The following is a 24,851-nucleotide window of genomic DNA, read 5'->3' as shown; positions in this document are numbered from 1 at the left end:
CCAGCAATTGCACTCCTTGGAATTTTCCTGAGTTGAAAACTTATGTTCACACGAAAACCTGCACACAGATGTTTATAGCAGCTTTATTCATAATTGCCCAAACTCGGAAGCAACCAAGATGTTCTTCAGTAGGTGAATGGATAAATAAGCTGTGAAACATCCAGAAAATGGAATAGTATTCAGGACTAAAAAAGAAATGAGCTATCAAGTCATGACATAACATAGAGGAGACTTACATACGTATTGCTGAGTGAAAGCAGTCTGAAGAGGCTGCATACTATGATTCCCACCATATGACATCCTGGAAAAGGCAGAAGTATGGAGGCAGTATAAAGGTCAGTGGTCGCTGTTGCGGAGGCACCCCCCGCTCTGAATTTGGGGTTGGGGAGGGTTGAATAGGTGGAGCAGGAAACTCCTCTGTGTGACACCATAATAGTGAGCACCTGTCATTAGACATCTGTCAAAGCCCATAGAATGTGCAGTGCCAAGAGTGAGCCCTATTGTAAACTATGGACTTTAGGTGATAATGATGTGTCAGTGTTGGGTCGTTGATGGTCACAAATGGACCACTCTGGTGCAGGATGTTCATGGGGGGAGGCTGTGCCTGTTTGGGGACAGGAGTTATATGGGAACTCTGTACTTTCTGCTCACCTTTGCTATGAACCTAAAACTGCTCTAAAAAATAAAGTTTATTTTTTTTTAAATGCCAGGAAGTTTGCAAAAGAAGGCTAGGAAAATGGGGAAGAAAAGTACTGTCCCAGGGCAAGAGGAGAAAGCAAGGGAAAGGGATATCATTCTTGTGGCTTTGTGTGGGTCACAGGGTTGGCCTGCAAAAGACATCAATCTTCGTTCCCTCCCGCAAAGCCCCAGAGCCCCTTTGCCATGCTGGGGCCCTGACCTGCTTCTTGTAAACCCTTCCTCATCAGCTTGGCAGCGGCCCGCATCCACCAGCACCTCAGTGTGGGTCCTCAGCAGGCTCTGGTTCCTCCTTGAACCTACATTTGAGGTCAGCTGTTCCCCACGTTCCAGAAAGTCAGCTGTGTGTTGCAGATATTCCCACAAGCTGCAATTTACCAGCAACCATCTTCTCCCAGTGTTCAGGAGCCTGTTTGCAAATAGCGCTACTGGCCAAGCAAATAACCAGTTGGCTGAGGAGCTGGGAGAGGAAATGGTAGTGGAGCCAAAGACAACACGGAAACCTTCTTTGATCTGTCTTAGTGCTAAAAAAAATCTCATAGGAAGCAAATGAAATGAGAAGCAAAATTACACACAATGCAAAGCAAAACCTTGATACTCTGGAACAAAGACATCCTGTTTTTTAAAAAAGTTAATTCTTCAGGAATGTGAAAATGAATGGTTTGCCCGAGGAATGTTTATAGAAAATTCATTCTTCTTGAATAATGCTAGGAGCTGGAATATGACAGCTTTTGTCTTTTCTTCAGTTAAAAAATGAAATGGAAAACTCAAAATTATCATTTTCCTCCAACCGTCACTTTCCACTTTGTAAAAATAGCCTTTCTATTGAAACAATATCATGTCAAAATGGAATTGGCAGCCGGGCGCGGGGGCTCACACTTTGGGAGGTTGAGGTGGGTGGGTCACTTGAGGTCAGGAGTTTGAGACCAGCCTGGGCAACATGGTGAAACCCCCATCTCTACTAAAAACAAAAATACAAAAAGTAGCCAGGCGTGGTGGTGCATGGCTGTAATCCCAGCTACTCGGGAGGCTGAGGCAGGAGAATTGCTTGCACCCAGGAGGCAGAGGTTGCAGTGAGCCAAGATCACACCACTGCACTCCAGCCTGGGCAACAGAGCGAGACTCTGTCTCAAAAAAAAAAAAAAACAAAAAAGGAATTAGCCACACAGACTGAAGTACTAGATGATCTTTGAAGGGACTACTAGAGCCACGCTCTTTAGGCGTGTGCTTTTCACCTGTGCTCTGGCCAGGCAAAGGCTCAGAGGACCCTCCACCTTTGGCCCACAGCATTTAAACATTGTGGAGTTTTTGTGTTATTGTGATTTTTAGATGTCCATTTTGTCTCTTTAGTAGAGAATCAGATAGATAATAGAAATAATCATTCTTCCATCAGCTTTTTGCAAGCTGGGAATACAGAGATGTGCATGGAAGAGGAGGTCTTTCTCCTACCCCAGCTGCTGGTTGCTGGGGAGACAGACAGCACGATGATGGGCGCTGCTGTGGCAGAGGCACCCCCCGCTCTGAATTTAAAAGGTGAAATGGTCAGGAAAGATCCCCTGGAGGTCAGGAAAGATCCCCCGGAGGTCAGGACAGCTGATGCAAGGTATGGGAGTGGAATAGGTGCTCACCAGACAAGAAAGGAAGAGCATTCTCAGCAGAGTGGCATACGGAGAGCCTAGGATGGAACAAGCCCACAAGATCCATCTCTCCTGCAGACTGCAGCAAAAACGCTGGAAAAATATAAAAAGCAACTCCCTGAGGACTCACGAATCACACAAGAGCATGTGGATTGCAGAGGACAGGCAGAAGCCGCGAAGTGACCTGTGTGGATGAGAGTGTCCTTTACATTTGTTTTCTCCTTATTCTTGTGGCTTTGCACTGAGTGGGCCCAAGAGCAGGGCTGCAGCGGTGGCCGTGCGGGTAGCGAATGTTCTGATGGAAACCCCACATGGCTGGCCAGATGAACTGGGGAAAGGGAACCCTGTGATCCTTTTTTTTTCTCCTTTCTCTCACAGCTTTGCCCCAAGAACGGGCCCCAGTTCAGAATTGCACAGTGGTGGCTGCATGCAGGCTAAATCTCCAAGATAAACCCTGTCTTTCTGGTCAGGGAAACAGGAAAAGGTGCGCTTTTGAACTGGAGGGTGTGGCAGAAACCCTGGAGAGGAGAGAGTGGGAGAAGTGGATCATCTCATTCTTTTATTTTTTTTTTCTTGAAACGGAGCCTCGCTCTGTTGCCCAGGGTGGAGTGCAGTGGCGCGATCTCGGCTCACTGCAACCTCTGCTTCCTGGGTTCAAGCGATTCTCCTGCCTCAGCCTCCCGAGTAGCTGGGATTACAGGCATGCACCACCACACCCAGCTAATTTTTTTTTTTTTTTTTTTTTTTTTGAGATGGAGTCTCACTCAGTCACCAGGCTAGAGTGCAATGGTGCAATCTTGGCTCACTGCAACCTCCGCCTCCCAGGTTCAAGCAATTCTTCTGCCTCAGCCTCCTGAGTAGCTGGGGCCCACCACCACACCCGACTAATTTTTGTATTTTTAGTAGAGACGGGGTTTCACCATGTTGGCCAGGCTGGTCTCGAACTGCTGACCTCAGGTGATCCACCCGCCTCGGCCTCCCAAAGTGTTGGGTGAGCCACCTGACCTCAGGTGAGCCACCGTGCCTGGCCGAATTTTTGTATTTTTAGTAGAGATGGGGTTTCACCATGTTGGCCCAGCTGGTCTCAAACTCCTGGCCTCAAGTGATCTGCCCACCTGAGCCTCCCAAAATGCTGGGATTACAGGCATGAGCTACCACGCCCAGCCTCATCTAACTCTTTTTATGAACCACAAAAGTTCCAGCCTCACCCCTTAGCTGCATATGCTTAGGACAGAACCAAAGTAGCATAGCAAAAGCTTTGAGAACAGAATTAGGATTCATACCACTACTCAACGTCTCGGAGTTGCAAAGACTAAAAATTAAGCTGAGATCAGAATCTAACCTCACCTGATCTAACAACACACTTCTAAATAGCCCATGGTTCGAAAAGGAAATCAAAAGAAAAATTAGAAAATATTTTGAATTGATATGAAAATGTGTGGGACTCAGTGATTAAAGGGAAATTCATACCATTAAATGCTGATTTTATTTCATTTCATTTTTATAGAATATAGCTTTATTTATAGAATCTTACAAATCATTTTCAGTCCACATAAGTTAATTTTATTTTCGAATTTCTTTTCGTAACAGCTGAGTTATTTTTTAAAACAATGTGCTGGAGGCTGGGTGCAGACGCTCATGCCTGTAATCCCAGCACTCTGGGAGGCCAAGGTGGGAGGATCACTTGAACCTTGGAGTTCGAGACCAGCCTGGGCAACATGGCAACACCTGATCTCTACTAAAAATACAAAAATTAGCCAGACGTAGTGGTGCACGCCTGCAGTCCCAGCTATTCAGGAGGCTGAGGCAGGAGGTACACTTAAGCCCAGGAGGTCGAGGCTGCAGTGAGCCATGATCATGCCACTGCACTCCAGCCTGGGTGACAGAGCAAGGCCCTGTCTCCAAAAAAAAAAAAAAAAGTAAAATACTGCAGTGAAATTGCAGAACTGTAAACTGTAAAGGGAAATATGAACAATAAAATCCTAACCTCTCACACAAATATCAGACAACTTTTTTTTGCTTAGTGCAGTGGCTCACACCTATAATCCCAGTACGTTGGGGGACTGAGGCAGGCAGATCACTTGAGGTCAGGAGTTTGAGACCAGCCTGGCCAAAATGGTGAAACCCCTTCTCTACTAGAAATACAAAAATAATTAGCCAGGCATGGTGGTGCACACCTGTAGTCCCAGCTACTCAGAAGGCTGAGGTGGGAGCATCGCTTAAACCCGGGAGGCAGAGGCTGCAGTGAGCCAAGATTGAGCCACTGCACTCCAGCCTGGGTGACAGAGCAAGACTCTGTCTCAAAAAAAAGAAAAAAGAAAAAAAATTAGACTTTTTTTTTTTTTTTTTAGCTAATCTCCAGCATATTACCATCTCGTCAGAAGAGGGCTTACTAAGACCAGATCTTAGGCGACCCAAACAGAGCCTCCTTTTTTAAACCCAAGGTGACGGACCAATGAGGAATAGCCCCCAAAATTGACACTAGACATAAAATACCTGTAGGAGCAAGGTCAGGGGCAGCCTGCATGCCGGTGACTAGATGAGAAGGAGTAGACATCTGGTGCTGGCTTACTGTTCCTGCATGTGACATGTACTTTCCTTGCTAATATTAATAGGGGCTGGTCCATCCAGAAAGAGGTTGAAGCTACTAATGCCAGGGGTGAAAAGTCTTTAGAAAAACTGGCTCCTCGTTAGACTTCTACATGTACAAATGCTTAAAACAGCACATTCGGCCGGGCGCGGTGGCTTATGCCTGTAATCCCAGCACTTCGGGAGGCCGAGGCGGGTGGATCACGAGGTCAGGAGATCGAGACCATCCTGGCTAACATGGTGAAACCCCGTCTCTACAAAAAATAGAAAAAATTAGCCGGGCGTGGTGGCAGGCGCCTGTAGTCCCAGCTACGTGGGAGGCTGAGGCAGGAGAATGGCATGAACCCGGGAGGCGGAGCTTGCAGTGAGCCGAGATCGCGCCACTGCACTCCAGCCTGGGCAACGGAGCGAGACTCCTTCTCAAAAAAAAAAAAACAAAAAAACAGCACATTCAGCACCCAGAAGTCCAACTCACGAGGCAAAGCTGTTGCTAATGGCAACTTATAATCAGCAGATGATATGACTGTCTCCAGCCCCACTAAGTTCCGACTAGGACTGACCTCTGCACCCAAAGAGTTTTGTGTTGTTTTATTTTGTTTTTTGAAACAGAGTTTCACTCTTGTCGCCCAGGCTGGAGTGCAATGGCATGATCTCAGCTCACCGCAACCTCCACCTACCGGGTTCAAGCAATTCTCCTGCCTCAGCCACCCCCGTAGCTGGGATTACAGACGTGCACCACCACGCCCGGCTAATTTTTTATATTTTTAGTAGAGACAGGGTTTCTCCATGTTGGTCAGGCTGGTCTCGAACTCCCGACCTCAGGTGATCCACCCACCTCAGCCTCCCAAAGTGCTGGGATTACAGGCTTGAGCCACCACGCCCAACCTCCAACAAAAGTTTTAAAAGGATTTCCCTTTGAGGTAGCTGTCTATGAAAGGAAATTTCTTAATATAGCTGTGCACAAAAGAGAAAGCACCCTATTATTTCATATTTTACTTTTCAATTTGTTAAAGGTTATATTTTTGAGCTCCTCTCCTAAACAAGAAACCTGCTAACTCTAACTTAGTATTCTTCTCCAAAACAAAGGCTATTATTTTTAAGGTATAACAAGATCTATAGGGAATGCTAAAATTATACATTTAATACATCAGTATGAGTTAGGGAAAGCAAAATCTTCCAGAGTCATAAACTTTGAGTTATTTTCTGGTAGCTCCTGAAAGCAGTTTGAGAAAAATAAAACAGAAAAGATGAAGAGTTGTTTTTATAACAATAATAAGGATAATATAAAAAGTTAGATTCCAACATTCAAGGAATTGGTTTTTGGTTAACCTGGACCATAATCCTATCAGGAGTCAGTCCTGATGTTTCATCTAGAATCTCAATCACTGAAGTTTTCCTCCCTCTTCAGCCTATTCTCAAATCTATTGAAGTCAACAGGCAAGATAAGGAGAGAAACTTATAATATCACCAGCAGTTTCCTTGCTCATGCTCATTTCAAGAATATCCCTGGTTTGAGGGATGTCTCCCAAGAAGGGAAAACAAAACTGATGCTTTTTTGTTTTTTTCCCTGAGACAGTCTTGCTCTGTCACCCAGACCCGAGTGCAGTGGCGCAATCTTGGCTCACTGCCGCCTCCACCTCCCGGGCTCAAGTGATCCTCCCACCTCAGCCCTGCAAGTAGCTGGGACTACAGGCCCACACCACCACACCCAGCTAATTAATTTTTGTATTTTTTTTTTTTTTTTTTTAGAGACAGCGTTTGCAATGTTGCCCAGGGTGGTCTTGAACTCCTGAGCCCAAGTGATCCTCCCACCTCAGCCTCCCAAAGTGCTGGGATTACAGGTGTGACTCACCACACCCAGCTGATGCTGCTTTTAATGACTAAGAGTGGACAGTTTTTCTGTCTAAGAAGATTAAAAACTCATTGGTGGCGTGCAGTGGCTCACGCCTGTAATCCCAACACTTTGGGAAGCCAAGGTGGGAGGATCACTTGGACTCAGGAGTTCGAGACCAGCCTGGCCAACATGGTGAAACCCCATCTCTACTAAAAATACAAAAAATTAGCCAGGTGGGGTGGCACGTGCCTGTAATCTCAGCTACTCAGGAGGCTGAGGCAGGAGAATTGCTTGAACCCAGGAGGCGGAGGTTGCAGTGAGCCAAGATCATGCAATTGCACTCTAGCCTAGGCAACAAGAGCAAAAACTGCCTCTGTCTCAAAAAAAAAAAAAAAAAAGAAAAAGATTAAAAATGTAGGCAATGGCAATGAAGCAGTACTCTTGTGAATCATGCACACGAATCAGTTTGTGAACACAGCCCCTGGGCTGCAACTGCGGGCACCACTGAGAAAGGCTTCTGGAGAGTCTGGCTCCCCAAATTGGCTAAAGGATCTCACATTATCCATGTGATATAATAAATCGATTCACCCAGTGAGCCCTGCAGATTAGCTTTCCTTGAAGCCAGAGTTCTGAGGCAAGAGCTCCAGCGTGCCTGAGGCTGGCCCACGGTTTTACAGACAAGTATATCCGTCCATTTTCTGAGCAGAATCAGAGCAATTCATACTCAATTCGACGTAGGATTCCACTTTTTTTGTGTGTGTGAGGGAGGAAGCGGTAACTAGACAGGTGGTTGAAAGCCCATCTGTAGCATTATCATTAGGGCTGCCATTCTGCAAACATCTGCAGTGCCCCAAACTAAGTTTGTGACCTTACATTTCAGAGACCCCTGTTATTCATGCTTTTTTTATGGAAGTAGCAAATCCTAAATTTTGCTTGCACTGATTCCATTTCTGATTACCCTTGTTTAAGCAGAGCATAAACTGCATTCCAATTCTACAGTCAGCTTGCCACTGTGCAGATATCTCCACTAGGGGAGGATGGTTTGTGCAGTCTCCCTTCTAACAGAGACGTCTGAAATATGCTCAGAATGTGCTTTTAGGGAGGCAGCTCCCAAGTCTTTTCTTTCTTTTTTTTTAGATAGAGGCAGAGTCTCACTCTGTTGCCCAGGGTAGAGTGCGGTGGCACGATCTCAGCTCACTGCAACCTCCACCTCACAGATTCAAGCGATTCTCATGCCTCAGCCTCCCAAATAGCTGGAACTACAGGTGCACGCCAACACACCTGGCTAGTTTTTGTATTTTTAGCAGAGATGCGGTTTCACTGTGTTGGTCAGGCTGGTCTTGAACTCCTGGCCTCAGGTGATCCGCCCACCTCAGCCTCCCAAAGTGCTGGGATTACAGGCGTGAGCCACTGCACCCGGCCTGCAAGTCTCTTTGAAGATAGGAGTGGGGAAGGGAAGTGGGAATCACAGCAAAACATACTGTTTCCTTGTAGACTCTCTGACCCTCCATTCTGTCAGTGTTGACCTGAAAGAGGACATCCAGGAAGCTACATTACGTCCACATTAGCTCACCTGGACAGCCAGGAAATACCAGGTGCTGCCCCCAAATCAATACCCGGCATTCCGCTAGGAACAGATGAGCATCATGACAAGACCCAGAGCATCCATCCCACTTCCTCTCCCACTCCGGATGATCCCTGCCTCCCCTCTCACCCTGTCATCTGTTCTCACTTCCGCTTCTCTCTGAGAGAAGTAATAGGCAACTGAGCAGACTTTGAAAAAATGGGAGGGATTCCTGCATCTTCTCTGTAAGAAGAGGTGAACCTGTTTCAAAACTGGCCAGCTGGAGGTCCAGGATGCCCAGCCAATGTCATGGGCCCCAAACTATGGATTCATCTCTTGATATTTCTAACCAAGTTAAAACCACTGGCTGTATTTTTGCATTGTCAGGTAAAGGATTCAAAATCTTTCGGCACTGGGCAGGGCACAGTGGCTCACGCCTGTAATGGCAGCACTTTGGGAGGCTGAGACAAATGGATCACCTGAGGTCAGGAGTTCGAGACCAGCCTGGCCAACATGGTGAAAATACGTCTCTACTAAAAAAAAAAAAAATACAAAAATTAGCCAGGTGTGGTTGTTGGGTGCCTGTAATCCCAGCTACTGGGGAGGCTGAGGCAGGAGAATCGCTTGAACCTGGAAGGTGGAGGTTTCAGTGAGCTGTCATTGTGCCACTGCACTCCGGCCTGGGTGACAGAGCAAATCTCCATCTCAAAACACACACACACACACACACGCACACACACACAAATCTTTCAGCACTGGTTCCAAGGGAAAGAAGCCAGGGTAATCAGAGAAAAAGTTAGGCTTGTCTTGCAAGCTGCATTCAGGTTCCAGAGTCACAGATAGAAAAGGAGGTGAAGAGAGGGTGAGAGGTACTACCTGGAGACTGGTTACCAGGGACGCTTCTTCCTAGGATAGAGCATTTTAAACACCGCTGACATCTGAAGGCAGGAATACAGTCTGCATAAGTTTGTAATGGAACAACCTCTTCCATGGTGCTTCGTGGATGGCAAGTCCTCAGGCCAGGGATCAGGCGGCCCAGGGCCCGACTTCCCATCCCACAGGCTCCTGGCAGGGCCCTACCCAATCTGGATCTGTCCTGAATACACCATGAGGACCAGCATGACGGTGAATCTGGCCAACAGGCCCAGGTTCTGAATGACAAAGGGGATGGAGTTGCTGCCCTTCCTTCCATCCTCTTGGCAGACCTCATTCGTCTCAGGGAACATATCAGCCACAGCAGTATTCAAGAACATTCCTCCAACCAGCACAAAAATCCAGCTGGCAGAGAAGTGGCTGCTGGCCAGGATGCCAAAGGCCAGACCCACATAGCAGCAGGCGGAAGGGGGTTGAAGAAGACAGTGCTGAATGGTCCTCCCAGCGCTAAGCAGGATGACAAAGTCATGTGGGAACTCCTCATGGAAGACGGCCACCAGGTGCTGAGACCTTGGACCACACACATGGTGAAGGAGGCGCCAATGGCCAGGCTGCCGAGGACATTGTGGAGGCTGCTGCTGGGGGTGATCACCCAGGCCAGAGTGCTGATAAAGTAGTGGACACCTTTCAGCTCCAGCAGGCACTCTGGGGAGCCTGCAGGACCAGCACAGAGAGTGAGCCCACCACGACCTTCCCGTCTATCATGGACCGCTTGCCATCCAGTTCACTGTTGCAGTGCTGAGGGGTCATGTGGTCCAGGTCCCCATTCTGCAGCTTCTCCATCACCCCCCTCCTCCTGGTGCTTCTTGGAAGGAAGCCTCTCAGAGGCATAATGGCTACTATGTCTATGTGATGTTCATTTTCCTGTTTGAGAAACATCTTCAAGATCTCTGAAAAATAAAAAATAAAAGCCCCCAAATGCCACTGCAGGCTTGGAGACATAATCATCTTCCAGAGGGTTGAAATCAAAAGCCCCAGGAATGAGCTAGGAGAGCACATTGGACTAGAGGATTCCAATCGCCAGAGCGATGACGTGGAGCAGCAGCCTCCTTCTGTAAAAGGCCTTCTTGAAGGCACCACGATGGTGCCCACGAGGGAGCAGAGGGAGATGACAGTCACATAGAGGAGATCGTGTCCCCACACTTCGGTTGCACTAGATGGGCATCCCAACATTGAACAGCATGACAGAGAATCCTTTTTCTTGCCTTTTCCAGCTTCTAGAGGCTGCACACTGCCCTTCGCTTGTGGCCCCCTTCCACCTTCAAAGCCAGCAGTGTAGCATCCTCAGATCTCTCTCTGACTCTGACACTGACTCTCCTGCTCCCCCTTTCACTTACAGGGTCCCTTGTGATAACAGTGGCTCCACCAGGATAATCCATGATAATGGTCACACAGAGGAGACCATATCCCCACCCTTCAATTGTGCTCATCCTCCCCTGTTTGGTCTATGCGTTCTCTCGTTCTCCTGGTCCACAGAGGTGCAGGCCAGGAATCTAGCTCCTGGAGAATGGCAGCAGAACTCCTGGAGCTCACTCCTCCTAATCCATGACTGCCACTGAAATTGTGGGCAGCAAAGAGGTCTCCAGAACTAAAGCACATCGAGAGGTTCCTCTGCCCCTGCATGGGCTCAGTGACCTTATCCCGCCTCACTCCCACATCCAAGTAGTTGAGCAGGGTGAGGCTGCTTCCAGCCCATTGCCACATCCAGGTTCAGCTGCTGTGTTTATCCCACAGGAAAGAGGTAGCACTGCTAGCGTGCATGCCTGTGGGTGAAGCACGATACTCAGGAGCAGTTCACTGTAAGCTGAGCAGGGCCAGCAGGAGGCAGCTATGGAAGGCCAGGTACAGCAGCTTCATGGTCACCAAATAAGCCTTCTCTGACACCGACTCTCCTGCCTCCCTCTTTCACTTACAAGGCCCCTTGTGATTGCATAGGGTCCACTAGGATAATCCATGATAACCTGCCTGTCTTAAGGGCAGCTAGTTAGCAACCTTAATTAATTGCATCTGCAACCTAAAACCCCCATTATCATGTTCACAGGTTCTGGGGAGGAAGACACAGATAACTTTGGGAAGCCATTATTCTGCCTGCCTCACCCTGTAAACCAGTTAAGATGCTGTATGTCAACTACATTGCCAGGCAACATTGCTTATGGTAAAAATGGCCCCTGACTGGTGAATTACATATGGACTGGGAGTAGCCAGGAATGGAATTTAAATATCTGATGTAGACACCATGCTTTGAACTTCTCAGGATTTTGGTGACTGCTATGGTCTGAATGTTCGTGACCACCCCCCCCCTCCCCCCGCCCCGCTCCAAAAAAAAATTCTGTGTTGAAATCTAATCCCCAATGCAGTAGTACTGGGGATTTAGGAGGTGATTAGATCATGGGGCAGAGCCCTCATGAATGGGGCTTGTGCCCTTATAAAAGAAGCCTGAGGAGCTTGTTTGCCCCTTCCCTCATGTGAGGACACAGTGGGAGGTGAACAGTCTGCTGCCCAGAAAAGGGCTCTCGTCACAACCTGACCATGCTGGCACCCTAAGCCTGAATTTCTAAGCTCAGGGAACTATGAGAATAAATTTTTGTGGTTTAAAAGCTACCCAGGACGGGCATGATGGCTCATGCCTGTGATCCCAGCACTTTGGGAGGCCAAGGTGGGTGGATCACTTGAGCCCAGGGGTTCAAGACCGGCCTGGGTAACATAGCAAAACCCCATCTTTACTAAAAATACAAAAATTAGCGAGGCGTAGTGGCGTGCACCTGTAGTTCCAGATATTTGGGAGGCTGGGGCAGGAGGATCACTTGAGCCTGGGAGGTCAAGGATGCAATGAGTCATGATTGTGCCACTGCACTCCAGCCTGGGTGACAGTGAGACCCTATCTCATAAAAATCTACCCAATTTATGGTATTTTGTTATAGCAGCCCAGGTGAACCAAGACAGTGACGCTTGTGAAAGGCACATCCCCGAGATACTGCCCTGTGGTGGGTGTCTTCCCACGCAGACCCCGCACCTCCCTGTGAAGGCCCCGTCTGCTTGCACCATGACCATCACATGGGGCTAAGATAACTCCTGGATGTTGCATACTCTGCTGTGAGAACTTCTCCAGGACTCCTCACGCAAGGCAGCCTGGCATTGTTCTGCTGGCAAGCCAGGGCCTCTGTCCCTGTCCTTCTGAATAGATCGGAGCACGTTCTGTCATCGTCTTGTGAGTCTGAATGTCTAGTCAATCTTCGACGTTGTCCTGGGCTAAAGAGGGGCTGTCTTCCATCTGATAACCAATGAGGAGCCAACCCTTATATTTGTAAATACTTCATTGTTTTCTTTTTCTTTCTCCCTCTTTTTTTTTTTTTTTGAGACAAAGTCTCACTCTGTTGCCCAGGCTGGAGTGCAGTGGCACAATCTCAGCTCACTGTAACCTCAACCTCCCGGGCTCAAGCGATTCTCATGCCTCAGCCTCCTGAGTATCTGGGACTGCAAGCATGCGCCACCATACCTGGCTAACTGTATTTATTTTTTGTAGAGATGAGGTCATACTGTGTTGCCTAGGCTGCTCTTGAACTCCTGGACTCAAGCGATCCTCCCATCCCAACCTCCCAAAGACTGGGATTATAGGCAAGAGCCGCCACACCTGGCCAATACTTCATCTTTTTATCACCTCTTCATATATACTGGCAATGCTCAGGCAACCCTGTTAACAGTTGAAACTGAGACCCAGAATGGTTGGTAATTTGCCCAAATTTGCCCAGAAAGTTAGTGGGCTCTTTCCCCCTTCTCAAATATGCTAAAAAAAAAAACCCACCTGCTTGGCAACATTGTCTAATGTGAAGTTGGGATTAGTGCCCAGTTCTTCAAAAGATCTTTATGGACCCTAAGTCACAGATATACATCCAACCAATGAACAAATCTACTCACTGACTTCCTGCTGGTGCTGGGCACTACATATTCAAGAATCTCTGTCCAGGGAGGACGCAATGGCTCACACCTATAATCCCAGCACATTGGTAGGTCAAGCGGGAGGACTGCTTAAGCCCAGGAGTTTCAGACCTCCCAGGGCAACATAGCAAGACCCTGTCCTACAAAAAAAATAAAAAATAATAAAAATTAGTCCAGCATGGTGGCACACACCTGTAGTCCCAGCTACTCAGGAGGCTGAGGTGGGAGGGTCACTTAAGCCCAGGAAGTCGAGGCTACAGTGAGCCATGATTGTTCCTCTTCACTCTAGCCTGGGTGACAGAGTGAAACCCTGTTTCAAGAAACAAAAAAAAAGAGAGAGAGACAGAGAATCTCTGCCCTGTGGGTAACTACATTTTACCTGTCTTGCAGTGCTTTTTTTTTTTTTTTTTTGAGACGAAGTCTTGCTCTGTCGCCCGGGCTGGAGTGCAGTGGTGCTATTTCAGCTCACTGCAACCTCCATCTCCCAGGTTCAAGTGATTCTTCTGCCTCAGGCTCCTGAATAGTTGGGACTACAGGCATGGGCCACCATGCCTGGCTAATTTTTGTATTTTTTTTTTAGTAGAGATGGGTTTTTGCCATGTTAGCCAGGCTGGTCTTGAACTCCTGACCTCAGGCGATCTGCCCTCCTCAGCCTCCCAAAGCATTGGGATTACAGGCGTGAGCCACCACGCCCAGCCTCTTGCAGTGCTTTTTTTATCTTGACAGAGACATGGCCAGGGTGAGAGAAAGAGGAAATCAGCAGTTTGGTAGGAATTTGAAACAGGAGCCTTATTCTAGCACCTTGAATAGGCAACAGTAGGAAAGTCAGAAATTAATCAAAAATGATAAAGACATTCCAGAAAGACACAGGAACCAGCTTGAAGGGGCTCCCACTGGCCAAATCCAGGACAATTTATACATCAAAATAAATACTGATAGTAATGAATTGTAGCCTACTGAATAAAACAGAAAACCCTGAGTGCCTCCTAATAGCAGCCAATAATTGAATATATTGAAAGTTTGATAAGGAACAAGTTTAGACAGTTTCAAGGTATCTTTCCACAAATTGCTATTCATTACAAAAATAAAAAGTAACTCTACAGTGAAGAAACTTGGCAGACACCACCTTAATCACGTGATGACAACAAACATCATTAATGAGACAAGGTGACATCTTGGGCTACTGGATAGGATGCAATGAGAAGAATGCAGTTTGTCTTCTGTGATGTTCCTGGCAAAGGATAATACCTGCATCTAATGAGGAGACAGAAAAGAAGCCCAAATTGAGCGGTGTTCTACAAAATAACAGCCGCCATCTTGGAAGGTGCTGTGGGTCATCAAAGTCAAGGAAGGGCTGAAGGGGGCTAAAGAGACATAAGAACTACATGTGGCGTGTGATTCTCAGCTGAATTCTGCTACTATGCAGGGCATTACTGGTACATTTGATGAAACCTGAATAGGGTTAGAGGATTAGATGACGGTAACGTATCAATAATAGTTTCCTGACTTTGATGGCTGTATCATGGTTACGTAAGAGAATGTCTTTCTGTGTAGGAAATAAAAAGTATTCAGAGCTGACAGGGAGTTAGGTTGACATCTCCCATTCAAGTGGTTCAAGAAACTTTTTGTTTTTTGAGACAAGGTCTCGCCCTGTCATTCAGGCTGGAGTGCAATGACGTGATCTCGGCTCACTGTAGCCTCCGCCTCCTGGGTTCAAGCAATTCTCATGCCTCAGCCTCCTGAGTAGCTGGGACTACAAGTGTGTGCCACCACACCCGGCTAATTTTTTTGTAGAGATGGGGTTTCACCATGTTGTCCAGGCTAGTCTCTAACTCCTGAGCTCAAGTGATCTGCCTGCCTTGGCCTCTCAAAGTGCTAGGATTACAGGTGTGAACCACTGCGCCCAGCCAGGAAACTTTTCTTTATATTATACTTGCAACCTTTCTGAAAACTTGAATTGTTATAAAATTCAAAACATTTAATGTTAAGACTTTTTTTTAAAGTAAATGATGCCAACAAGCATATGAAAAGATGCTCCACATCATTAGTCATTAGGCAAATGCAAATCACAACCAAGAGAGGGTACCGCTTCACACCCACGAGGATGGCTATAACCCAAAAAGTGGAAAATAACATATGTTGCCAAGGATGTGAAGAAATTGGACCTATTGCTGATGAGAATGTAAAATGGTTCAAAATAGGAACTCAAATACATGTTCGTGGCGGCACTATTCACCATAGCCAAAAGATGGAAACAGCCCAAATGTCTATCAGCAGATGGGCGGATAAACTAAATGTGATGCACCTGCATCACGGAATACTCTTCAGCCATAAAAGGGAATGACAATGCTGATACATGCTACAACATACGTGAATCCTGAAAACATTACGCTAAGTGAAAAAAGCTGGCCAGGTGCGGTGGCTCATGCCTATAATCCCAGCACTTTGGGAGAGGCCAAGGTAAGAAGATCGCTTGGAGCCGGGTGTTTGAGACAAGCCTAGACAGCAATGTGAGACCCCTGTCTCTATTTAACAACAACAACAACAAAAAAATGGAGGGGCCAGACACAGTGGCTCATACCTGTAATCCCAGCACTTTAGGAGGCCGAGGTGGGTGGATCACCTCAGGTCAGGAGTTCGAGATCAGCCTGGTCAACATGGCAAAACCCCGTCTCTACTAAAAATACAAAAATTAGCTGGGCATGATGGCGGGCACCTGTAATCCCAGCTACTCAGGAGGCTGAGGCAGGAGAATTACTTGAACCTGGGAGGCGGAGGTTGCAGCGAGCCAAGATCGCACCACTGCACTTCAGCCTGGGCGAGAGAGTGAGACTCTGTCTCAAAATAAATAAATAAATAAAAAACTAAGTAAAAAAGAAAACAAAGGAAGAATCCAGTCACAAAAGACTGCATATTTTGTGATTTTATTTATGTGAAATGTCCAGAATGGGTAAATCTGTAGAGACAGAAAGTAGAGAGTGTTGGTTGCTAGGATCTGGGAGGAGCGGGAAGTAGAGAGAACTGCTTAATGGAATGAGGTTTTATTCTGAAGGTGTGGAAGTGCTTTGGAACTAAATAGTGTTGGTGGTTGCACAACATTGTGAATGTACTAAATGTCACTGAGTTGTTCATTTTAAAATGATTAATTTTATTGTAAGTGAATTTAACCTCAATACTTTTTTAATTCAAGCATTTCAATGTGAATTTGGTATTTTTTAAAAAGGAAATGGTAAGCGATAAAACATAGTTGGCAGCAGCTGGCAGCAGCCTTTAGAAACAGCATTTCCTGGCCAGGCACGGTGGCTCACACCTGTAATCCCAGCACTTTGGGAGGCCGAGGTGGGTGGATCATGAGGTCAGGAGTTCGAGACCATCCTGGCCAACATGGTCAAACCCTGTTTCTAGTAAAAATACAAAAATTAGCTGGGCATGGTGTCATGCGCCTGTGGTCCCAGCAACTCAGGAGGCTGAGGCAGGAGAATCGCCTGAGCCCGGGAGGCAGAGGTTGCAGTGAGCCAAGATCGTGCCACTGCACTGCAGCCTGGGTGACAGAGCGAGATTCCGTCTCAAAAAAAAAAAAAGAAAAAGAAAGAAACAGCATTTCCTTCAGCTGGTCCCAGAGGATGGAGTCACCTCATCTTTCTTGGACAGCCTCGAAGTCCCACATCAGAATGGACCAAAGTGAGGGGAGGAGGCTGGGGTCCTGTGCTGGGCAGGAGAAACCCTCCAGGAGAGAGGCAGGGAGGCTGGCCTCATGACAGCTGCCTTGTGGCTCTGCTCTGAAGTTGGAGGCTGCACCCTAACCCTAGCAAGATGACTGAAAAACCATGCTGATGGGATGGCATGAAAGAGAGTCAGGCTGGGAGGCGTGGATGGATGAACTGCCCGCGAACTCATTCTCCCTGATCAAAGCACGTGACCCACTAAATTCACGCTGGTGGTTTTCTACTACAGAGTCTGTGAAGTACAATGCATTTGCTTCAGATAATTCACAGAACCACTTGTCTGCGTGGTTTCCGCTGTAGGCGGCTGCCTCCCGAGAGTAGGTCCCACGTTGCACCCAGTGGCGATGGCCAGCAACCTCATTGAACAACACACTGTCATCCGTGCTGCGAAATCTGATGTCGGTGGTGACACCATAGCTCATCTGTCACTTCTCCATTTAGCACCATTTTAATATTTGGTCTGGAAAGAATAATTTATTAGTTTTATTGGCATTAAGTAATCTTTTACTTCCCCAAATCTGAAAAGTGCAGATTGAAGAACATAGAAAGAAACCTTCAGGGCTGGGCACGGTGGCTCATGCCTGTCATCCCAGCACTGTGGGAGGCTGAGGCGGGGGGGATCATTTGAGGTCAGGAGTTCAAGACTAGCTTGGCCAACATGGTGAAACCCCATTTCTACTAAAAATACAAAAAAATAAAATAAATTAGCTAGGCATGGTGGTACGTGCCTGTAATCCCAGCTACTTGGGAGGCTGAGGCAGGAGAATTGCATCAATCCAGAAGGTGGAGGTTGCAATGAGCCGAGATCTTGCCACTGCACTCCAGCCTGGGTGATGGAGTGAGACTCCGTCTCAAAAAAAGAAGGAAAGAGAAAAGAAAGGAAGGAAGGAGAGAGAGAGAGGGAAGGAAGGAGAGAGAGAGAGGGAAGGAAGGGAGGGAGGGAGGGAGAGAGGAAGCTACTGGAGAAGTGAGCATGGGGCTTCCTTCCTCTGCTCTCCTCCTCATGCTGCTTTGGGCCAAGATTTTGCACGTGGCCCAGCCTTCTGACCCATGCTCCCCCTTGCCCATGAGCCTCCCACAGCCAGGACTTCCGCTGCCCCTGCAAGTCATGAGTTGCTCAGCTCCGTCTTCAGCCCAAACTCCCTGTGAATTCCATCTCTATCAGTCCTCAGTCCTCCTGTCTGCTGGCCATGCGCTTCTTAGTTTCCCAAAGGCCTCCTAAGTTCAGCCTGGCCCTATGTGAACTCTGCACCCCATTCCACTTGCTCTTTTCCTAAGTGTGCTGAACAGCACAGCACCATGTCCCTGGTGGTCAGCCCAGGTATGCCTTCCTTTCCCTCCGCCCCAACATCCAGATCCTAACCACATCCCCTGTCTCTTCCACCCTCACCACCTGGCTCTCCACCCCATTTCCCTTCCAGAGCTGGTATCTAGACTCACGTGGTTTCCTCATTGGTCTGCTTGATTTTTTTTTTTTTTTTAGACAGAGTCTCGCTCTGTCACCCAGGCTGAAGTTCAGTGGCATGATCTCAGCTCACTGCAACCTCTGCCTCCCAAATTCAAGCGATTCTCCTTCCTCAGCCTCCCGAGTAGCTGGGGTTACAGGTGCATGCCACCATGCCTGGCTAATTTTTTGTATTTTTAAGTAGAGACAGGGTTTCACTATGTTCAGGCCAGGCTGGTCTCGAACTCCTGACTTCATGATCTGCCCACCTCAGTCTGCTTGTTTATCTTGTTCACCTCTGATCCATTCTCCACACTAGGTTGAAGTGATCTTTCTAGAATGTAACAGCAGAGCATGGTGGTACACCTATAATCCCAGCTACTTGGGAGGCTGAGGCCGGAGGATCACTTAAGCCCAAGAGTTCAAGACCAGCCTGGGCAACACAGTGAGACCCCCAACTCTCAATCAAAAAAATAAAATGTAACAGCAATCTTTTTACTTCTCTGTTAAATAACCCTTCATTTGATGACACCTGCCTACATGATACCAGTCCCACACTCTTACTGTGGCACTCAAGGCCCTTCCTGGTCTGCTCCCTGACCTCCTGGGCTCCAGGAATAAGGGACCACCCAGGGTTTCCTGAAAGTGCCAGGCTGGTTCTCAGTTGCTCCATCTTTACCCATGCTGCAACACCACACTTGCGTGGGACTTCTGCCTGGAACTCCCCCTCTCTGATCACAGTGCCTAATGGGTCCCATTCATCTTCCCAGGCTCAAATTAAGTATAAAGCCCTTCCTAACCTTCTCCTTACCTGAATCGATCATCTCCTTCTTGGCCTCTCTACCCTTTACTGACCTCTGTGGTAGCACCTTGATTTGATCGTTGAGTTTGCTGCTGTTAGTTTTGTCTCCACATAAATAGAAGGCAGGAATCATGGGCCAGGCACGGTGGCTCACACCTGTAATCTCAGCACTTTGGGAGGCCAAGGTGGGCAGACCACCTGAGGTCAGGAATTCGAGACCAGCCTAGCCATCTCGACTAAAAATACAAATATTAGCTGGGCGTGGTGGCGCATGCCTGTAATCCCAGCTACTTGGGAGGCTAAGGCAAGAGAATCGCTTGAACCTGGGAGGCGGAGGTTGTAGTGAGCCGGGATCGTGCCACTGCACTCCAGCCTGGGCAACACAGTGAGACTCCATTAAAAAAAAAAAAAAAGGCAGGAATCATATTCCACCTCCACCCACTTCCTCATTTCTTCAGTAAGATGCCTGACATAGTATGTGTTGAATGAATGAATGAATGATATGGGGTTCTTACCTTATTTTTGCTACTTATTAGCTATTTAATGGCTTTGGACAAATGACTTAGCTGGCTGGATCTCAATTTTCTCATTTTACAAATGAAAAAATTGAGGTGAGTATAGGTTATAAATTCTGCTTCTCAGTTCATGCTCCTATCACCCTGAGATATATTCCTCTCCCATAGCCATGAAACGCCATACAATTCTCAGAGAGGCATTTCTTGTAGGTATTATGGAACAACAACAACAAAATCTGATTCTTTGTAGTAGTGAGCACAGACTTGTAGCCACATTTCTGGGTTCCTGACTATACTGAGTTCAGAGTTTACCCCCAGAATTCATATATACCCAGAACTTCAGAATATGACTTTATTTGGAAGGTGGGTCTTTGCAGATATGATTAAATTGAGGTCATACTGGATTATAATGGTACCTAAGACCAATGGCTGGTGTCTTTATAAGGAACGAAGATGACACAGTGAGACACAAGAGAAGTGGGTTATGTGAAGATGGGGGCAGAGATTGGAGTGATGTCTACAAATCAAGGTATGAACGCTGAGTGTTATCAGAGGTCACCAGATGATAGGAAAAGATGAGGAAGAAGGATTTTCCCCTAGAGCCTTCAGAGGGAGCGTGACCCTGCCAACACCTTGATTTTGGACTTCCAGCCTCCGGAGCTGTGAGAGAATAAATTTTTTTTGCTTAGAACCACACGGTTTTTAGTAATTTGTTCCTGCAGCTCTAGGAAGCTGAGATATGGCCCAGCCACGCCATCGCTCAACTACCTTTTCATCCCCTGTGTGGTGATCTGCCCACTTTAGTAGAGCTGTGATAAGACTCGAATGAAAATGAATTCATTCTAGACTGTAAGGTTTATAGACTGTACAAATACACCGGACACGGGTTTGTGTTCCTCCATACATGCCGGTCAACATCGTGGTCCAGTTTGAGTAACTTGAATAACCCAGCAGTCAGAAAGAATTAACATTGCAGTCAGTGAGGGCTGATGTAAAAGCCTCAGGCCACGAGTAGACTTCTAACATCTTGTTCTGTTGATTAAGAGTTTTGGTTTCTACCTGCAAGGCCGAAGCAATGGTCAGGGAGTGTCTGGGTGGCCAGCTAGGTGAGGGAGTGGTTAGCGTGAAGGGTCCCATGGAAGGTGGATCTAGTTTCTCTTTTTGTTGTTTATTCTGCACTAATTTGTCAAATGTCCTTAAGTATAACCGCTGGTCTGCCAACCTTCTCTAATTTTCTTGACCTTAATAAGGACCAGATAAGGTGACAGGTGACCAGCAGGCCCCAGCGTTGTTCAGACCCTGCGTGCTCTTCCTAAGAAACTGTGGTTGTCTCTCAAGTCCATTACAACCCATGCCGTGCCCAAAGCTTCGAATCCCTGGACTTGTTTAGCATCTATGTGATTAGGTGTTATTAGATCAGCCAGATGCTATCAGGCACTCAAGATGTAAATTGAGTAATTGAGGCCCATACTGTAAAATGAATCAAACTTGCCTTGCCTATCACAGTATTTAATTTGCAACGTGGTTGAAGTCGGAGTGGGGAAGAGTCATGCCCCTGCGAGGGGGACCGTGTTCCTACTGCAGACATAGATCCCTGGGTGTCTGGGTGGGAGGGCACCTCATTCCCTGCACTCCCTTCAGGGGTCAGTACATTCAGCTCCAGCCTAGGATGACTGAGAAACAGCAGGATTGGTCATGTGGTGCTAAAATGCCACCTTACACATCCATGTGTACAGATAGAAAGGCTGTGCCCTTTGCTGCCACAGCGATTACGACGTCCAGGTGAGTTAGGACTTCCCCTGCCTTTTATTATTATTATTATTATTGAAACAGAGTCTCACTCTGTTGCCCAGGCTGGAGTGCAAGTGGCACGATCTCTGCTCACTACAATCTCCAACTCCCGGATTCAAGTGATTCTCCGGACTCAAGCGATTCTCCTGCCTCAGCCTCCCGAGTAGCTGGGACTACAGGCACCTGCCACCACACCTGGCTAATTTTTGTATTTTTAGTAGAGACAGGGTTTCACTATGTTGGCCAGGCTGATCTGGAACTCCTGACTTCAAGTGATTTGCCCACCTCTCAAAGTGCTGGGATTACAGGCGTGAGCCACCATGCCCGGCCCTCCCTTCCCTTTTAGATCCCTGTGTGGAAGCGAACGTGACCTCCATTCTTGGGGGAATGCCAAGATGTCAACTCAGTGAAATTCTTGTGACAATTCAAAGCCAATTTATCTTACAGCTGAAAGGGGGAAATCTTATCAATGTTCATGCTGAATGTTAGGAGAACCCAGCCTGAACGTTGGTGCAAAAGCAGTGCTATCTTGTGGGCCTAGTATCTAACAGAATTTTAGGGTAAAATGTTAGACCCTAGAAATAAACACAGTTTCACTAGATGGAATCCTTGTTAGACCTGAGCACCTCGTTGTATTGAGTTTCCCAAATAGAAGCTCTTAAATGGGTACTTTTGTCTCAGGTTTAAAAGCATTTTCAAGGCAGCCGTCCGGTATACTAACTTCTGTTGAAATACTGTATCGGTTAGCAAGGTGCAAAGCTGCTGTGACAAAGAGACCCAGAAGCATACTGACTTAAAGAGTGTGGAAATGTATTTCACTTTCTCATACAAGCCCAGAAGTAAGAAGCGAGGCTAACGCGGCCGCTGAACTCCAGGGGAAATTTGGGGACATGGGCTCTTTCCATTTTGTTTCTCTCTCATCCCCCAGGACTGTGTTTCTCAGATTCTCTTGAGCATCAGAACCACCTGGAGGCCTTGTTAAGTCCCTGCCCACGCCCAGAGCTTCTTTTTTGTTGTTGTTGTTGAGACAGAGTCTCGCTCTGTCGACCAGGCTAGAGTGCAATGGCGCGGTCTCAGCTCACTGCAACCTCCGCCTCGTGGGTTCGTGATTCTCCTGCCTCAGCCTCTTGAGTAGCTGGGATTATAGGCACCCACCACCATGCCTGGCTAATTTTTGTATTTTTAGTAGAGACAGCATTTCACTATGTTGGCCAGGCTGGTCTCAAACTCCTGACCTCAGGTGATCCACCCGCCTCGGCCTCCCAAAGTGCCAGGATTCCAGGCATGTGCCACCGCGCCTGGCCCCAGAGCTTCTATTCAGTAGGTCTGAGTGGGCCCAAGCATTTGCATTTCTGACAGGCTCCCAGGGGACAGTGATGCCTCCGGTCCAGGGACCACACCTGGAGGCACCACTCAGGCCACTGTCCTCGCCTGCCCTTGTTGAACTTAAGCTGCGGACACATCCACGTGTGATGGGAAAGAGCTCAGAGGTCCCCAAATGATATTTGAAAGCCCAGGCCTAGAAGCGGCACCCATCATTTCCACTCATTCATCATCCGCATCTCCATTGGCAAGACGTGAGTCACAAAGCCACACGTAGCTGCAAGTGACCCTGGGGAATATCTATCCAGGGGCCACCTGCCCTGCCACCATGACATTCCTGTGAGAGGAAGGGGAGCACGGATTCTGTGGACAGCCAGCCCACGTACACCCATGACAATATGATCATTGCTTATTTATACATCTTCCCCTCAGCACCTGAGCTCTTTGAGGGCGGGCAAGTCTCATTCCATCTTACGGCTTCAGAATCTATCATAGAAAGCAACGTAGATGCTACAGTCCAGGTCAAGTTCTTTGGTTATACACTGAGAGCCGGGCCCTCCCTCATAAGAATATTCATCAATCAGCATGGTGATTCCAGCAGTCCATTGCACCCCTCACCAGACAGTAAGGTCTGTGAGAGCAGAGACCTCACGCCTGTGCCTCAAAGCCAAGCACCACTAGGGGGCTCCTCTTTTAGATGATTTAATTAATTCTAGTAGCCCCGTCTTTCATCCATTGCTTGGAATGTATTTCAGACGTCAGCCCACCAACCTACCCCATACCCTAACAAGGGGTTTTAGACACCTTCCCTGTATCATCACTATTTGTCAAAGTAAGGAAGTTGTTGGAGCCATCAGTACATCTGCATGACTCTGGGTCATTATCCTTCACCACCTAGAGCTAATTTAGCTCCATTTAAGAACTGAAACAGCAGTAGCCATGGGGAATTAAAGTCACTGTCGAAGCCTCAGTTTATTCTTTCATGCATACGAGAGTCACGTTTATATGGACGGGCTACAGCGTGCCCGCCCTATCTTGGCAATGGGGGCACAGAAGCTAAAAAAAACAAGGCCTCTGACCTTGAGGGGCTCCCAGTTAGCTCATGGCCAGCCAGTGGGCCTTCCCACTACCTCACAATGAAACACAGCCATTTGTTCAAAGATGAATATATTTTCTTCTTTTGAGAGGGAAGAAAAGCTTTTGAAAACATCATGGTAAAATTTAGTGCTATTAAAAAGTAGCTTTCAGCCAGGAGTGGTGGCTCATGCCTGTGATCCCAGTGCTTTGGGATGCCAAGGTGGGAGGATCCTTTGAGCCAGGAGTTCAAAACCAGCCCGGGCAATACAGTGAGATCCTGTCTCTACAAAAAGTTTAAAAATTAGCTGGGTGTAGTCCTAACTACTCCACACGCTGAGGGTGGAGGATCACTTGAGCCCAGGAGATTAAGGCGGCAGTGAGCTATGATTGCACCACTGCACTCCGGCCTGGGTGACAGAGCAAGACCCTCTTACACACACACACACACACACACGCACACAAGCCAGGCGCCATGGCCCACGCCTGTAATCCCAACACTTTGGGAGGCCAAGGTGGGCAGCTCACTTGAAGTCAGGGGTTCAAGACCAGCCTGGCCAACATGTTGAATCTCCATATCTACTAAAAATATAAAAATTAGCTGGGCATGGTGGCACATGCCTGTAATCCCAGCTACTTGAGTGACTGAGGCAGGACAATTTCTTGAACCCAGGAGGTGAAGGTTGTGGTATGCCAAGATCGTGCCATTGCACTCCAGCCTGGGCGACAGAGTGAGACTCTGCCTGTCTGAAAAAAAAAAAAAGCTTTCTTCTGCAACCAGATAAAGGAATCCAGTCAAGAGCTAAATTCCCATCAGCTCCAACAACCTGTGCTATTTTGAGAAATAGCAATGATACAGGTAAGGTGTCTAAAACCACTTCCTGGGGTAGGCTGGTGGGTTGACATCTGAAATACGTTTCAAGCATTGGATGGAAGATGCTATGCAAATGCCAGGAGGACAAGGAGAAATTGATAGTGTTTTTTCTGA

General features: G+C 47.4%; 1 protein-coding gene across 3 annotated transcripts in view; it reads left to right on the top strand.

Moving 5' to 3' along the window:
• GNG4 (G protein subunit gamma 4) overlaps positions 1-24,851 on the top strand; it is a 104,999-nt gene that overhangs the window by 25,174 nt on the left and 54,974 nt on the right. The window contains exon 1 of one of the 3 annotated variants that reach the window (XM_055233958.2): positions 14,647-14,669. The exons of the other annotated variants lie outside the window; for them this stretch is intronic. The gene's annotated coding sequence lies outside the window, so the exon portion shown is untranslated. Of the gene's footprint in view, positions 1-14,646; positions 14,670-24,851 lie in introns of those variants that run through there. 3 annotated transcript variants of the gene reach the window in all.

Source organism: Symphalangus syndactylus, chromosome 19, assembly GCF_028878055.3.
Source record: "Symphalangus syndactylus isolate Jambi chromosome 19, NHGRI_mSymSyn1-v2.1_pri, whole genome shotgun sequence".
Lineage (NCBI taxonomy): Eukaryota > Metazoa > Chordata > Mammalia > Primates > Hylobatidae > Symphalangus > Symphalangus syndactylus.
This window is presented reverse-complemented; position numbering and strand designations above follow the sequence as displayed.